The 17,027-nt window shown below is 37.6% G+C and overlaps 1 long non-coding RNA gene across 1 annotated transcript in view; it reads right to left on the reverse strand.

The window, feature by feature from the left end:
- Nucleotides 1–17,027, reverse strand: part of LOC133223299 (uncharacterized) — a 312,054-nt gene that overhangs the window by 19,261 nt on the left and 275,766 nt on the right. The window contains exon 4 of the long non-coding RNA XR_009728518.1: nucleotides 1,170–1,246. This is a non-coding gene — a long non-coding RNA (uncharacterized LOC133223299). The remainder of the gene's footprint in view (nucleotides 1–1,169; nucleotides 1,247–17,027) is intronic.

The following is a 17,027-nucleotide window of genomic DNA, read 5'->3' on the forward strand; positions in this document are numbered from 1 at the left end:
AGGAGGTTATACCTTGTTCATGTTTTCTGACCTGAAGAATATGCTGCAATGCAGATGAACTTGAGCAGACACCACCATTTCTTCCCTTCTACTGGCAGCACTTCCAGGGAAGCACTTCCATGTGTTCATACATGGAAGGTGATTTCTTCGTGCCCTCTCAGCAATGCCAACTCACAAGCAAACAGTGTTATGCACTGAAAAGGATTATAAGGAGTTTCTCCTTAAAGGAAACATAATATTATGTGCCAAGACCTTCCTTTGGAACACACTGTTTCTACAAGCTCAAAGCAAAGTAAGCAATATAAAAGACTACTTGAATGTTAAAATAGAGAATTCAAATGTTAAAATAGAGAACATGTAATTACATCATATAACACAGCATCTGTAAGAATATCTTAATTGGGAAGAGCCTCACTAGGTTATGTATTTCTGCTGACCAAAACATACAGGGTTCACTTGGTGTAAGTCTACAGTCACAAAAGAAAAAACAACCTCACAACAGTCCCATCTAGCCATATAATCCATAAATCTAGTCATCTTAAAGGAAAAAACACAGCAATTCTTACACACACACAGCTCTACACTGAAGGCAGAATTCACACTAGCAAAAATTACCAGGCAGCAAAGCAGGAATAACAACAAAGATCATCTGTATGCTCAGTGCTTGTTTTGTTACTGCACAAAATCACCTCCATATATATATCCAAGGCAGGGAGGTTGGAACTAGATAATCCTAAGGTTCTTTCCAACCCTAACCATTTTATGATGCTATTATTCACCTTCCAATTTCCTTTTGCTTTCATTTTCAGTGGTTAAAAAGACCAAAGATCTTGTCAATAGCCCTTCTAACTCAGCACATTCTTCAATGAAATGTAAACCACTAACAGTAGCGCTGAAGGGTGAAAGATCATCTTTCCACGTCTCCAGATTTTTAAAATCGGAGGCAGCAGGCTACTACCCAAAGAACACAGTACAAAGCAGGAGCCTCTAACTGAATGTGCATGGAGAGCTCGAGAGCAGAGAGATGGAAAGGCTGTTGTGCTGGAGGATGCAGAGTTTATGTATTCTTTACCAAGCAGCTGAGGATCCTGTTTAATCACAGTCCAATTCAGGTCTCAGTCCTTGATCCTCACAGAGGTCTCCTTTGGCACAGTGTCTGCTTTTCTTACCTCTGATGAGGCCAGGAGAAGAATACTGAGCATCCACATAAGTAGAAAGGACTTAGATCTACTCATAGTATTCCAGTCTGTGAAGAAGAGGGAAACTGAGGAAATTAGCCATTAACTTTATAAGAAAAGAATTCTTATTTTTTAAAGATGTTTACTATGCTTTTTCTGCTTCTTTACAAAGCTAGTTGTACAAAGAAAATGTTTTTGTTTCAAGGGATTTTTGCATTACTATTTCAGTTGCAATGTTTGTGTGCCAAGCAGAGAAACAATATAATGTAAACCGCTAGGCAAAATATATCCATCTGGTGGCTACCCATCCCTACACCAAAGAAACAGATGGATGAACCCAGCCAGATCATAAGGCGACTGTGCCACTTCATAAATAATTTTCTTGAGGACTCCTAATACTTGTATCAATGCCATGAATGTTATATTTTTGTTGTTGCTTTTAAATTACTTTCTTCCAATTGTTACCATTTTGGTGGGTATGTAGTCTGAGTGTTAAATCCTTTTATCTTCCCTGTTAGCAGAATGGTAAAAATTAAGATTTTTGTTCTGCTACCAGATAGCCAGGAGAAGAAATAACTTTTCCATTCATTCTGGTGGGCATCACATTAACGTTGATGTCCAGTTTTGTCCTTCTTGCTGATGCCAGCAATATCCTTAAAATACATTTGTAGAGGTCAGTCTTGCAGTTCATCAATAAGAAGAGAAACCTGTCTCCATCTATGGCAAATGACAAAGAAGGTCTACAAGAAAGTCATTGATTTCCTCCTTTCTTTTTGCTCATTTGTTACAGTATTTCATTCCAGAAAAACAACCGTCTTCATTGTTAATATGTGTATTATTTTCTAAATAAAATTCTATTTATTTTATAATTGAATAATAGAAGCAGGAAGATATCTAGGAAAGGAAATGACAAGTAGATAAAAAGATGAACAAGAGGAATTCTAATAAGAAAACTATATGAGAAAATATGTTTTTTTTTCAACAATTCAAGAGTGAATATAAATTTGAAGCATAATAAAAACTAAATGTTTGTTTGAGTAAGAAGGAAACCAATCAAAGAAAGCAATCATGTAGAAAACCATCCCTTCCAATGGTAATTATACCTCTATTCCAAACAGGCAGACAATGTTTGAGACTTGGTGCAAGCTACATTTTTGTCTCCATGTTATCGTCTGCACTCATTCAAAAGTACAACCGCTGCTCCAGTTGAATCCTTGAATTACTCATGCTTCCATCCTGGTAATGTAGCTGAAGATGGAAAAAGGTATTATTTCTGAAAAATTATAATGAAGAAAGTATGAATATAGGTGACAAACTCAGGCAGACTTGGTTCAGAGAATTAACATGATAGCTTGTTTTTCACTTCCTAGCTAGTTTGCCTGTATCTGGATTCAGAACATGTTTATAACAAATGATGGAATTTACTTTTTTTTTTAATGCAGAAATTAGATGCTAAGCAAGGCATATTTTTATACTAATTCCATCCCTTCCATGCATTCCTTTTTAGCTGATCTCATTTGTGTGCAGTACAACACTTCTACTACGAGAAGTGTAATTTCTTCTTATGCCACATTAGGGGAAACTGTTTTATGATCCAATTGTGCTAACTTATTTTCTTACTATGAATTCTTTATTGATGCTCATACTACTTAAAAGTTAAATAATGTATAGTATACCATATATAGTATATTATCTATATGTAATATACAATATTTTTCACATTTATCATTGAAAAAATAGATCATCTGATACCATCCTTACCTAAATTAAAAAATGGACTATGACTCTTGTGCAGAACTTCCTTCTGTCCTCATACCTAACAAAATATATAATGAAATCAAATGAAGAAAAATATTTCATTAGCTGAATCAGTCTTCCCAGAAAAAGTAACTAGATTTGGTAATATAAATGTTAACTTTGCCATTGTTAAATCACTCATTAAACTTGTGAACACTCAGAACTCATTATCCTTTGCAGGATAAGAAGCAGTAGAGTAAGATAACATCAAAATACATATCTTTTGCCAGCTACACATACATACATACTTGCCTGTCTTAGCCATAACTAACGAATGAAGAGCCTCTTAATTTCCAGAACCTCTAGCTCAACTACGCTTAAGACTTTCAAAGATCAAGAATTCAGCGTAGCTGGCACTAACGTGTTTTATTACTTTGTTTTTGGTTTGTTTTGAGTTGGGTTTTTTTCCCCCTTATTACAGCACTGAACAATGAAATACAACAACTGCTCTTCAGCAGGCTGAAGGGCAATAATTCAAGGACATTGACTATAAAGTAAAAAATGTGGCTTTGACTGATGTAACAATAAGCAGAATAGTCAAAAAAAGGACATTTTTTTCTGTGAAATCTCTAATAAAATCACAGAGTGATAACCCTTTGAAACTAGCAAGGAATAAATATTTTGAAGATACTGATGTTTTGTAACAGCATTAATTTCCATGGATATTTGAGTATTTCATAGATATTTTAATTTTAAATAAAATTACTTTAAATTTTGGATGACTTTGATGTTTTCATTCTACAGACCACAGCTAAGCATACTTGTTCATTTCAATAAGGGGTATTTTCCTCCATCTTCTTGATCATTTAGAAACGCTTGCCAGAATTTCAGTTCCAACCATAGGTCCCTGCAACCTCTCAGTATGCAGCATCTGGATACCTTACACAAGCCCTTTCTCACTATTGCTCCACCACATCTTTTCCCATAAAGCTTCCAAAATATCCAACTCCCCCTCTGTGCCACAGTATGAGTACTTGTGACATACTTTCCAAGTGAATCAGGCCTGGTCCTAGTACAAGAACCTGGGGAACTTCATTGCTTCCCTCTCTTAAATGCCAAAACTGCTCATGTTTCCTTATCACACACTTCCTATGTACGACTGACCTTTCTGAAGTGCTTCAGTGTGCTCAAGCAGCATACTTGATGTGCAAACACTCAGGATGAGAATCCTATGAAAATACTACATATGGTGTAAGAACAGATTTAATTAATACACCTAAACAACAGCTTAACTTATATTCTACAGCAAAGATGCACAATCAACAAAACAAAGAATTATTAAACTAATAAAGGCTGATATTTCTGCTACCTTATCTGCAGCAAAGAATACTCCACCCTACTTGCCCAATTCACGATCAGCAAGGAAATCTAAAGCTTTAAATTGGCATATTCATATTGAGTACATAAGACCTTTTAGGCTAAGAGTATGTTATTCCTGTTTCTCATTGAAACCAAAAATCTAGATTCACATTTACTAAGTCCAAGTGGTATCGATGTAAAAAAAAAAAAAAAAAATTCCCTACACATCTCAACTATAATAAAATAACATTGTATGATTTTTTTTTCTTTAAGTCATCATGTAGTGAAATTGGAAACCAAGCATACAGTGGGAATACCATAGGGATTTTTACACTGCCTATTTGTTTTGTTATGATTATAGACAGGAAGTAATTCAAGCTATTGCTCCTCACTAATTCAGAAGGAAAAAACTCATTTTATTTTTCATTGGGCAAATGTCACATAAAAGTAATTTTATGAAATGCCTATAACTGGTACTGAAGAAAGACACACAGTGGTTTTCAAACCCTGCAAACCACCTGAGCTGTGACCAGCTGAATAAATTTCACTATAAATTTATTTCAGAATTCTCAGAAGACAATTATTTGATCCCTGTTACATGCATCTGCAGGCTGCCAGAGCTGGAAATTTGAACTCATGTTAATTAATAGTTTTAATTAAACCATGAAAAATACAAACACATTAAGTGTGCTGATATACTAAGCTCGAAACAGAGATGGATTCATACATAAAATGCTGCAAGGTATGATTGCATACTATGATTATTAAAGCTTACAAATCAGTTACAACTATAAAACTGCCACTGAGAATATTTACACAAAAAAAAACAAACAAGTTATTTCATTCTCATATCATGAAAGCTCTTCTATTAAACTGCTTCTTATCAAGACAACCTTAGCTAAAAGAGGCTGCATTAAGAAAATCACTCAAATCTAAAAATATAGACTTTTTTCTAACACAAACCTAAAAAGACTAAAATAACCTTGGATAAAACTGTACACGCTTATTCTCAGCGTAACAGGAATATTATGTAGACAACATGCAATTATGAAAAAACTTCAGAACAACAATGAAAAAATCCAAACAAGTGATAATACCAATATCATCACAAGGCCTATGCTGCAGGAACAAATCCAAGCTGTGCACAGGAAATAGTATAGCTATCACAAAACAAAAATGAGTAACCTTTGTCACTGAAAAATGTGATTTCAAGTGTCTTTCCTGGACAAAAATGGATGTTATTAAACTGCTCCTTCTCTCTGCCTCTGTACTGCTTTTATCATGGACACATGCAAATATCAAACCTTAACATGTTTACATATATTTTCCTCGGTGGGCAGAAAAAAGTTTGTCATATGTTCAACTAACCTTCACATTAGCTATTCTGTTCCACTCCTTTGAGGACTGATGAAAGCAAAGTAAATTACTTTTTTCTGTTCTCACAACTGGTTTCAGCTGGGTTTGGGTTAGTTTCCTTTCTAGTAGCTGTTAGTACTGTGCTTTTTCAATTGAGTATAAGAATAATGTTGATAACACACCTGTGTTTCAGTTGTCACTAAGTAGGCAAGAACTGTTCAGTTTCTCTTGCTCTGCCAAAAAACACAGAACTGTACCAGGTATTAGGAAGAAACTTAACTCTATCCCAGCTGAAACCAGGACATCTCACCCTTACAAGCTTTCTACATGACACAAACACACCAACTCATGGCAGAATAAAATGAACCACTTACAGAGAAGAACAATAATCTTGGCTCATTAAGATAAAGTGGACTATGCTAAATTACATGAGCACACTGCACCTATATTTTCCCATATAACACTTCCATTTGTCAGCAAGGTACTCTAAAAATGCAAATACTGTCCAATGTATGAAGGACAGCAGCAGCAACAGTGCCACCACAGTGACCCTTTGCCACCTCTGTTTTCCAGTGTTTGCCCATCCTTTGCTAACCCAGCTTCTGTGTCCCTTTGAAGTGGGGACAACCAAAGTACTGTTTCAGCAGCCCAAAAGCAACTCTGCTGCTCCATGCACCATGGGCTTCTGTGTTATCTTGGTCCTCCAAATTCTTCCATTTCCTTCCAGACCTCCTTCGTTACTGTAATTTCTTCAATATTTTCACAAAGCTACTTTGGAACCTAACAAAAACTGTATGTAACTCAGCTCTCACAACACACACCTTCTTACCTTTGCATAAGGCCTAGAAGAGTTTAAATAATTTTTTTATATAGCACTGAATATTTTCCTTATTTCTTCAAATGGTGAGGCAAATTGCAACACAGGCTCCACTAAATATCTGAATATTGCATTTGTTCATAAAGTGGAGATGGAGAGCAAACCTCCTGAAACCAAAATCATATTTCAGCAGCAAGATAAAAACAAGCCCATATCAAATAACAACTTTAAAGTACACTCCTGCATAAACAGCATGAGACTTGAAATGGAAAAAAACGCCATGTAAACTATGCCAGCTTGCAAGGTCTGCTTTTTACAAAGGTATAAGTTAAATACTGTGACTTTCTGGCAAGAAGACCCCGAACAACCCCAAACTACCCTCCATCAGTGTGACCCTTATAATTCAAGTCGGAGTCCAGTTTTAAAACAAACAACATTGTTATTGTAAACTTACAGATGCAATTTCATGCCCTTCTTCCTCTGCACAATCACACAGCATTAGATTTAACGTCACCGACTTGTACTAAATGCAGGGGCAGTCTGTGTGGGAGAATATTACCAAGACATATGGAAAGAAAAATATGTCACATTCAGGAAAATGCGACAGCTTTACATTTCTGATGTAAATGGCTACTCTTTCTTATGCTTTACGTGTGACTCTCTGGAGTAACAGCTAATACCTACCAACACTGTCCTCACTGCTATTCTAAGGGAAGCCTTACACACGTGCCACTGTCCTCCACATCGGCTCCTACTCTCAGGCTCTGGTTGAGCCTTCTGCAGCTGAGCCACCAGCAAGCTTAGCCCTGGTGCTGCTGTGCTGGTGCAGAACAGAGTTGTACTGTGAGGCTGAATCAAGGTGATCACAGTACATATTTCCCAGGAAAACCTGTAATGGCACTTCCGCTTACCTTTTCTGTATCATTTATCATGCAAGAAAATACATAATTTTTCACTAGAAGTGCTGCTTTGTGCATATGCAAGAACACTTGCATTAGAAAGATGCAACATAAAACTTTTCTCATCTGGGGAAATCTTCCTGTATTTGTTTTTAAGATGAAAGAGCTGCTGTCTGAGCCTTATGATATGTATCAGTCTATACTATCCAAAATACAGACTTAAATACTCAATGGGTCAAAACACCCTATTTGCTTCTGAACTGAATTTATAAGTATGTTTTCCAAGCAACCTCTGGGAGGTAATCACACCAACTGATTATTAGCAGGATTTGTATAATATAACCTTTGGGTGTACACCCTTATGGCACTCCAAATAATTTCTCCATGAACTTAACCTAGTTTGTGTGGGAAGAAGCCTCACCTATCTTACAGGGTTGACACTGTATTGTTAATAATAGTAATATTGTGATTTATGCTTAAATAATTCCTATATGAAAAAGAAGCCTATTTTAAATTTTAAAAATAATAATTTGTCCATGGAAATTACCTATAATTGGCAAATACATTATGAAACCCAGAAACCTGTAAAGTGCTATTTTGCAGTGGTGCTCCACAGCTGCCATGCTTCGCACTTAATCTTTTAAAATACGTAAGAATAATATACCAACAAAGGTATCAATGACGGGCAAAAAGGACATGAAAGAGTTCATAAGGATTCAGCTTAATACCAATATCGCTATCATTCATTCTGATGAATGATACTGGTGCACTAAGTATGTTTCATATGAGGAAACTACTTGGGTAAACAAGTCAATATCAGGATGACTGCGAACTACCACCTGCTATGACACACAGAAAGGCAGACATAATCCTAGGATGTATCAAGAAAAGATACAAAGAGAAATTTTATCATTATACCGAGTACACATACTCAAAACCACTGCAATTATATTGAAACAGGTACACAGGAGGCTTTTGCAAAAATGGGGAGAAGTGCACTTCTGTTATAACAGCATCATAAGTCTAACACTGCATATGGCTTTTAGTTGAAAATTTCTGGACTAAATATCATAGAAGAGGAGGTGCTGCTACTCATGCTCACCTTTTTCTGCTTCTTTTGCACAGTAACAGACAGTTATAAAGTGGGAATAATTCCACTGACTCTGGAAATGAGAAAGCTAACCACTTAGGACTTAGAGAGGGAAAGATTTCAGAAACTGGGAGCTAAAGGAGAAAACAAACAAGTTTCATATACACGACAATAACTTTATGAATGATAGACCAAAGCAGTCTCTCACCACCCTGACTGCACAATTTTTAGGCGTCCTTTGAAACTGTTTTTCTCCCCCTCATGTCCTAGAGCAGAACAACAGCTTTCCCTCCTGAACCTGCAAAGACAGTGCTATCTGCTCTGCTGCTTGGAAATAGACTAAGGTCAGACATTAATTGTATATTACCTCAACACCAACAATAGCAAATAAATCTTTATGCTCAGGGCTGACCTCAATTTAATTCTCATCCATAGCCCATGAATGAAAGTAAATAATAGCAGCACCTATGTAGTCCCAATATCCCTAGATTTCCTTTTGCACATACATTTTTTTTTACACCCAACTTCCCCTGTGCATGCAAGTCTTTACCAATTTGAACCAAAACAATGTGTAAGAGATGGGATAAAAATAAGAAGATGAAAAGGGAAGACACCAGGATCTGTAAGTATAGTGGCTATCATAAGTATATAATATGCATAGTAGCTACTTCATAAAGCCTTGAGAGATGTGTTTACAAACATTTGTTTTCACAAAGGTAGATTATAAAATGCAATTTGAATGATTTCATATCTGCTTCAAAGATCTGTACAGAAGAAACTTCAAAAGACAGGAATACATCATTCTGAAAATGAAACTGCTATCCAAAATCACATTACTGTTGTTCAATCTCCCCTGCAGAAATGAATACATAACTCACAGTGGTTGACTTCTAGAGAGAAACACCATAAAATTTTTGATATCTTGCAGGGCAAATGTCTGCATGGGCAAGATAGCATGGAATTATGTTACACGTGAACCTTAAGCAACCTTCCCACTGATGACACTTGATTACATGCCACACAGCTATGGCTGTCCCAACCATAAAAATGCATTGAACCACTGAACTTCAAGTGGACAGAGGTCAGTTAGGACCTTTGCAAAAACATGAAGGGCAAGCCTCTTTAGGCAGCAAATGTTTTACTGCCAGCAAAAACATTAAATGTATTTAACCATTACAACATAATAGCTATGAAGCAAAAGGTTTCCAATCAGTTTATACATTCGATTGCTCCTCCTTCAATGATTTCTGATTTGGACAGCTGCTATTATTAGATGTTATTTCAGGGAGGACAAATGCATATGCATAAAAATCTTAATATTAAAACCAGTATTTCACAGCTGACTCCTACTAGAGTCAGGAGATAATTACTTTCAGATGATGATGTCTTAGATAATATTTGTTCATTCATTTTCAGCCCTACTGCTTTATAGCAGTGCTGCAAGTCTTTCAAAATGCAGGACATCTCAAGCTGAAACTGCAGTGCCAGGAAGCTGCACTAGTGGCACGGCTGATACTGAGCTCTCTTAACCTCTCAGGGTTCTCAGACTTGCACTGGTTGAGGATTTGAGGGTGATTGGAGGAGCTGCTCACTACGCTCCAAGCTCTCTACATCGCACACAGTTCTGTTTACACAGTCCCATAGGTGCTCAGGGATCTCTGCTGCACTGCAAGCTGCTGTATGATGAAAGAAGAGGAATTGCAGCAGTTATGACCTACTTCATCATTTCAACCAACTTAAGGAGAGATCACATGACATTTAAAAACAAGAGCCCCCTCAAAAAATCATACTGTGATAGATATACTGAAACTGAAACAAGATCTGGAGGTCAAAAAGCACACAAATGAAACACTAAAGTAAAAGCATCCTTAATTTTATAATGCTGCTAAGTGGCCTTAAAATCTCACAAAATCTAAGAATAATTCCATCATGTAATGAAAGACTAAGGATGTGTGCATATAGTCTTTATGACTTCATCTTTTTTCTTTTTGTAGTCACAATCAGCTTTACAAAAGTTTTAGATAACCAAAGACTGGAAAAAAAAAAAAAGGTTCTGCTTTCTATTTTATGTGTTTTCAGCTAAGATATTGAAAATATAGGTAGTTAGAGCTAAAAGCATTTATATGTGGATTATTTTCATTAAAAAACGTTAGTAAGTTCATACAAGATGTTTCCATTGTATCAAGAAGTACCAAAGAATACTATTTACACTATTAAAAGCTTACATTGTGATTTTTGCATGTGTATTTATATATTCATCATACAAACCAGGTTTACATGAATGTAAAAAAATTACATTTTATTCTCATGGATTTTTTTTTCAGCAAGTTAAAGTATGGAATTACTGATAACCTATGTAATGAGTAAACTTGACGTGAAATAATTCAAGGTTTTTACAACCTTCTGGAGTCATTACGTTAAACATATAGCTGTATAAATGACTGAGTTTCTTCAAGCATATCTTCACAACCATTACCCCACCTTCCTGGCCTTAAAGTCTTCTGCTGGTGGCCCTGGTCAAACGAAATGCTGGCTTCAATTCTGGCAACTGAAGGCCTCACATTTCCTGCAGAGGGATATTGCTGACTGCAGGAAGCTATTACGATTTCTCTATTAAGGAACTCAGGAAAAATAAACTAGCACTGGGTAGAAGGCAGGGTAACTGCAACTCAATGCAATGCTGTCGTGTTTTTTTGGTGTCAGGATGTAAGAAAAAGCCATTGCACACCAGCATTACATCCTAAAATGCTTCCTCTGCCATCTCTTTCCCTGCAGCAGCACATCCCTTTATCTTAGGACTAGAAAAGTGGAGATTTCATTCCTGTCCTTGCTGTGGCATTACATCTTCTGTGACCTCAGCAGAGAACTGAAGGAAGTTCTGAACTAAGGAGTAACTTAGATAATTAACTTTTATGTTTCTTCTCAGTTCATGAAGCTTAATCTGTATCTTAGGGTTTCCTGTGGGGATTTTTTCCTGCAGCAGGGGAAACTTGAAATTTCCATATCACCACCATTAAAAAAAACCTAATAAATAAACAAACAACAAAAAAAAGCCTAACCAAAAACCCAAACTAGGATTGGCATTTCTCCATCTGGAATCAGAGACCACTGTTAAAAAGAAAAGAAAAAAGATTTAACATCCTTTGGGATTCAACCAATGGTTTGAATAACTTCTGAGGTTATGATGCAGTGTATGTGATGAGTGGAATTAGCCACTGGGTATATTCAAATTTTCTCACCATAGGAATAAGGCAGTTAGATGGTAAACACAGTAAACTGCTACAATGAACTGCCTCTCTAACACACACTGCCTTGTGTACCAATTCAACCTTAACAGAAATGTTGAGGGACCATTGTGACTTCCCTGCTGTAATACTGATTCACTTCCCAGTGGCTGGTGAAAGCAGCCTTTTCACATTCACCAATACGGATTCTGCCCACTCAGAGGAATGCAAGAATGATGGGGACAGTTATCTTTACCGTGTGGTTCAAAAGCCAGCAATAAATTGCTTTCATTTTTAAATTGACATGGATTAAGCTTTTTAGAAATGCACATAAGCTTGGAACTGTTTTTCCCAAAGCAGGATTTGCTAGTAATCTAGCTACCAGCATCTAGAAAGAGCCTGAAATCTTAACATGTTCTTTGGGTAAAAAAAAAATCACCTTCCCTGTTCCCTTGCTCTCTCAAGCTAATTTTCCATTTTGAAGCACAGTAAACTTGGCTCTCCACAGTAAGCCCATCTAGTCACAAGGGGATTTCTGGTGTTGCACTGATGGGTGACAAAGCTGCTGATTTACTAAGACTAATGAATTAATACTGCCTCCCCAACCATGATATTCCATCAGCATTTCCTAACTTATTTCAGCCCATTAAGTCCCGTTCATTTTTTTACTACACTTTTGCAGTAAGAATCTTTCCCTCTTGTTCCATGTTGCAGGCACTAGATCATCCATAACCTGTGTTTTCAGACACCAGTGGCAGCTCTTGGCTTCCAGGCAGCCACTCTAGGAAGTTTCCAGGGGCAGGTAGCTACCAGCTTTTCCGGTTACTCTAAAATTACAGGCCATCATGAGACTGAGTCATGAGATAGATTCCATTCAGGGGCCTTATGGGTTTGCCCACGATAAGAAGTTTTCAAAAGCAGGTAGCTTTTGCATTTTGGATTCCTCATTGCACAGATGGATAAGCAAACCACAACCATCAAGCACTTCCAGAACAGCACTTTTAGGAAAAGGCACATGGAGCTCTCCTGGGTTCAGCAGTAGTAGTCATTTTTTTCCTCCTTCTTAGTAGCTGGTGCAGTGCTGTGGTTTTGACTTTTAGCCTGGGAACAGTGCTGATAACACCGATGTTTTTAGTTCCTGCTCAAATGTTTAGTCTGACCAAGGACCTTCTGAGTCTCATGCTCTGCCAGTGAGGAGGGGAAGCTGGGAGGAAGCAGAGACAGGACACCTGACCCAAACTAGCCAAAGAGGTATTCCATACCATAGCACATCATGCCCAGGATGTAAATGAGAGTTACCCGGAAGGATTAGTTCACTGCTTGGTCAGGTTAGCTATTATCGGTCAGCGGGTGGCATTGTATTCTCTCCCTTTGTTATTTCCCTTATCATTATTATTATTGGTGGTAGCAGCAGTGGTTTGTGTTATACCTTAGTTACTGAACTGTTCTTATCTCAACCTGTGAGAGTTACATTCTTTTGATTCTCTTCCCCATCCCTCTAGGAATGGAGGGAACAAAAGGGGGGGCGGGGGGGGGGTAGTGAGAGAGTGACTGCATGATTTACGGCTGAGCTTAAACCACGACAGCAGCTTTGACCAGCAAAGCATCCAGTCTGACGAACAATCTGCCTTTAGTGCTGAATGCTAAACACGGTTTAGATAGACATGAAGAGGCACTACCAGTGCATGACTTCATATATACTCTACATTACGGCAGTAGTAAAATATTAATAAATGCATCTTTTAGAATCACACTTTAAAACGTTATTATATACTAACCTAGAACTATAGCTGTGAAAAATAACCAAATAAAATAGTATTCTTAATATTCCTCTTTCCTAGTTTTAGAACTGAACTCCCATTCAACCTTCAGCTTAGCAATTACTGAACAATATTAAACAAAGCCAAATAAAGGTTTTCATAGCATATGAAATTGTTTGCATAGACACTATTCAGCCAGTAACAGTTGTTTCACGTCTAATCTTCTTTCAGTATAGGGAAATCAGCACTACCAAATAGATTTAATTTGTCTTTAAACTACTAATCCTGGTCTTATTAATAGTATTAATACTGCATATTAAGTAACTGGGCCATACAGAAAGAAATGCAAATAGGTACTAGTGTTTCCAGCTGACCTACAGTGTTTCAAAGTCACTGTTTCAATATAATTGAACATGGAGACATAGCACCTATTTAAATATATCAGTGATTACTATGGCAGTACGATTAATTCTATAAACCATCAATCTCTAACGACAGAACATATTTTTACTAAGTAATTATAACAAAGTTAATACATTCTCTCTAAAATCAAGGCATATTTCAAACTGTTATCATGACAATATAGAACACTGCATTCTGAGTCACAGGTGAATACCAGTAATCTGGGGACAGTCTAGTCATAATTAACACAACTCAACAGAAACTTTTAATGCCTCATGTTTTATGTTACTGAAAATATGTGGTATAGAACTTTTTATTGAATACTAGAATAAAAGTGGTAAAATACTAGGTAAAAGCACTTCTATAAAAAGATGATTTGATCCTGTCTTTTAAGGTCTGCTTAGCTGGGAGTTGTCCTCCAGCTCTACATCTCTGAAGGGCCAGCTAGAGACTATGGTCAATCAGCTTGCAAGGGAACACTGGGTTTCCTGTGGTACTGGTATAAAACAGAATCTCTAACTAGGGTCCACAAAAAAAGTGAATGCACAGTCCAAACCCTGACCATAACTTTTCATTTTGATAACCCTGCTCTATAAGATCAGGATCAATACATGAGGTGACAAACAGGTACAAGGGAATTTGATGATACTGGTTCAGATATATTGCTGTATTGCACTTAAAGCAAAAAATTCTAGTAAATCCAAAGGAAATGGCAGAAGAGGAACAGATAGAGAGAAAAGCAGCCTGTCATTACACTCCTTGGTCATGGATGTGAAAGTGCCATGGACATGTTAACACGGTGCAGTCTTATGCTAAAGTCATATGCATATGTTTCTGTCGTGACAGCATGTTTGTCTTGCATTAGAGCAGGCTGGCCAAACCTTCTAGAGCTGCTGCAACTATATGAATAGGTAAAGGGAGTTAAGAAATACCCAGTGACAGAGTTTCATACCAGTGTAGCTCAGTAATCCAGTTATTTCAATTGCAAGTATGTCCTGAGAGAGCAAGTGACTGCCAGTGAAAACCAGCAGCAGAAGCACCTCATTCCCCACCTGATCTGATGAACAACCCACAGAACATACTGCAGTAGAGCAATTTACCTTTTTGTAGCATTTGGTCATGACTTCTGACAGAGCCAGTTACAGTAATATCTCCCTGTTACAGGGAAATATATAGAAGTGACTCTAATTAGAGTATACATGTATAAGGAGCTCTCACTTTCCAAGTTGGATTTTCAAGAGAACACTACAATACCAGATGCTGTTTAAGCTGGTTTCACTACAATCCCTCCTCCTTGAGACTTCAGAGTTGCTGAGACTCTTTATTTTTCTTCCATTCTCTGGAAAAGGCTCAAAGTATCTTTTGTTCTGTGTACGTTGGTCCTTATTTAATATTCAGAGAATCACTGAAATTATTCAGTGAAGTTTGTGAGACCTGGAGATCATCACCACCTCTTAGACAGTGTAAAAACACCAGAAGACAACGTAATGCTTTTCGTCCATCTGTCGCTACAGAGGTGCATACACAACCTTTTGCAAGCACAGAAGATAAAAATAGTGATCATGTATTTCTGCATGTGTGTATATTTAAATATAGTGCCTGTAAAGTACGGCAATGTCTTTTAAATTAATATTTCAGCAAGTGATGATCTCCATTCCAAATGATCATAATTTAGCGCTGCCAAAGAGCTTTCTGAATTTGACTGGCTGTTGAATTCTGACATTTTCCACATAACTGCTAGACTGCAACTACCCTGGCTGCTATATAATGTGCCTAAAATTATACTCTTCAGCAAAACTCACACCGAACAGTCTTATGTGTCATTAGAACAGTCATCACGTCATTCCTAGCTATATATATGTTCAGTGAGAGATCATGTATAAAATCAGTCACATCCCTCAGTAAAATTATTCTGGATAGCTGGAATAAGAGCTAAGAAACCATATTTAATTTTTGTAGTTGTACATCAATCTACATCAAGCACAGACAGACTGATCCTCTACCATTGCTGAATTCTCACTACAGATAGTTTTGTTTGTGAGTCTCAGATGATTAACCTATTTTCTTCAGTGAGTACAACATCAAACACAACCTTTGTTTCAGCTTTATACGCTCCCGTCCTTCCAAAATTTTGCTCTTGTCAAGAGCTAAATCTGGGGGGGCCAAGGGCACTTCCTAGCACCCAAATGCACACTCTACACCAACTTCATTAAATTCTCTTCCCAAACCAGTTCCTGTTGGAAGGAAAATCAAGAGCATGGAGGGGAGTGCAGAAAGGCTCTCCAGGCTACACCAAGGACATAGGGTGTGGGGCATACCATGACTTTTAGACAGTGTGTCCTAGCATCAACAAGTACTCCATGTCTAAAGAGAGACTTACTACTGTTTTATTCTGCGGGGAGTGAAGGCAACAAGATTTGCATGAAAAAAGAGTTTGGGAATGAGCTCTGAGAACTTGGTGCATGACAAGCCCTGGTCGATGAGTTGGAACCTTAAAGGACAGGAAAGATAAACAAGCGAGCCTTGGGAAGATGGCCCAGGATGTAGTTGTGGGGGGAATCTTGGAGGCCAGAGGATGTGGGGGTTGTGAGAGGGTCTGCAACATTGTGATTGGACTATTGACCTGGAGAGTTTCACAGTGGCCAATGAGATTGAACGTTGTATGTATGTGCAGGTTGGGAAAATACAAACAAGGGGATAAAAAGGGCTTGGTAATAAACGAAGGTTTGAGTCTCTGCATCAACTTGAGTCCATGTTGTGAAATGCCGCATTATTCTTGCTCAGTAACTGCAGTGTAAATTAACTTGGTCATTTGCTCCTTCTTCCCAGCAACAATAGCCTTCCCAAAGAGACAGAATTCTTATTTAAGACTTTCCAGATGCTTCTTTCTACACACTTTTCTGGAGTGCTCTAGCAGTAACATGGTCCATGGTCATCTGCCCTTCATCCATCCTTTCTATTCCTATGTCTCAACCTGAACTGCACTTTTTTATGCTGTCAGCCTGAGCCCCACACACTGTATTGAAAAAGCAACCATCAACATCTCCAAAGTACAGCAGATACACAAACCCAGAGTCAATAAGCAAAGGCAGTAGGTCTGAAACTCTTGCTTGGATTGAATGACAAATGCCAGAAGCTACCAGGATTTTAACTCTCAGGCCCGGAGCACAGATCAAGTACTCCAACACTGTCCCAGCAGGAGCTG

The sequence above is a fragment of the Neopsephotus bourkii genome, unplaced genomic scaffold, assembly GCF_033783945.1.
Source record: "Neopsephotus bourkii isolate Nb327-2 ecotype Australia unplaced genomic scaffold, CSIRO-AGI_Nbou_v1 NB_1634, whole genome shotgun sequence".
Taxonomy (NCBI): Eukaryota; Metazoa; Chordata; class Aves; order Psittaciformes; family Psittacidae; genus Neopsephotus; species Neopsephotus bourkii.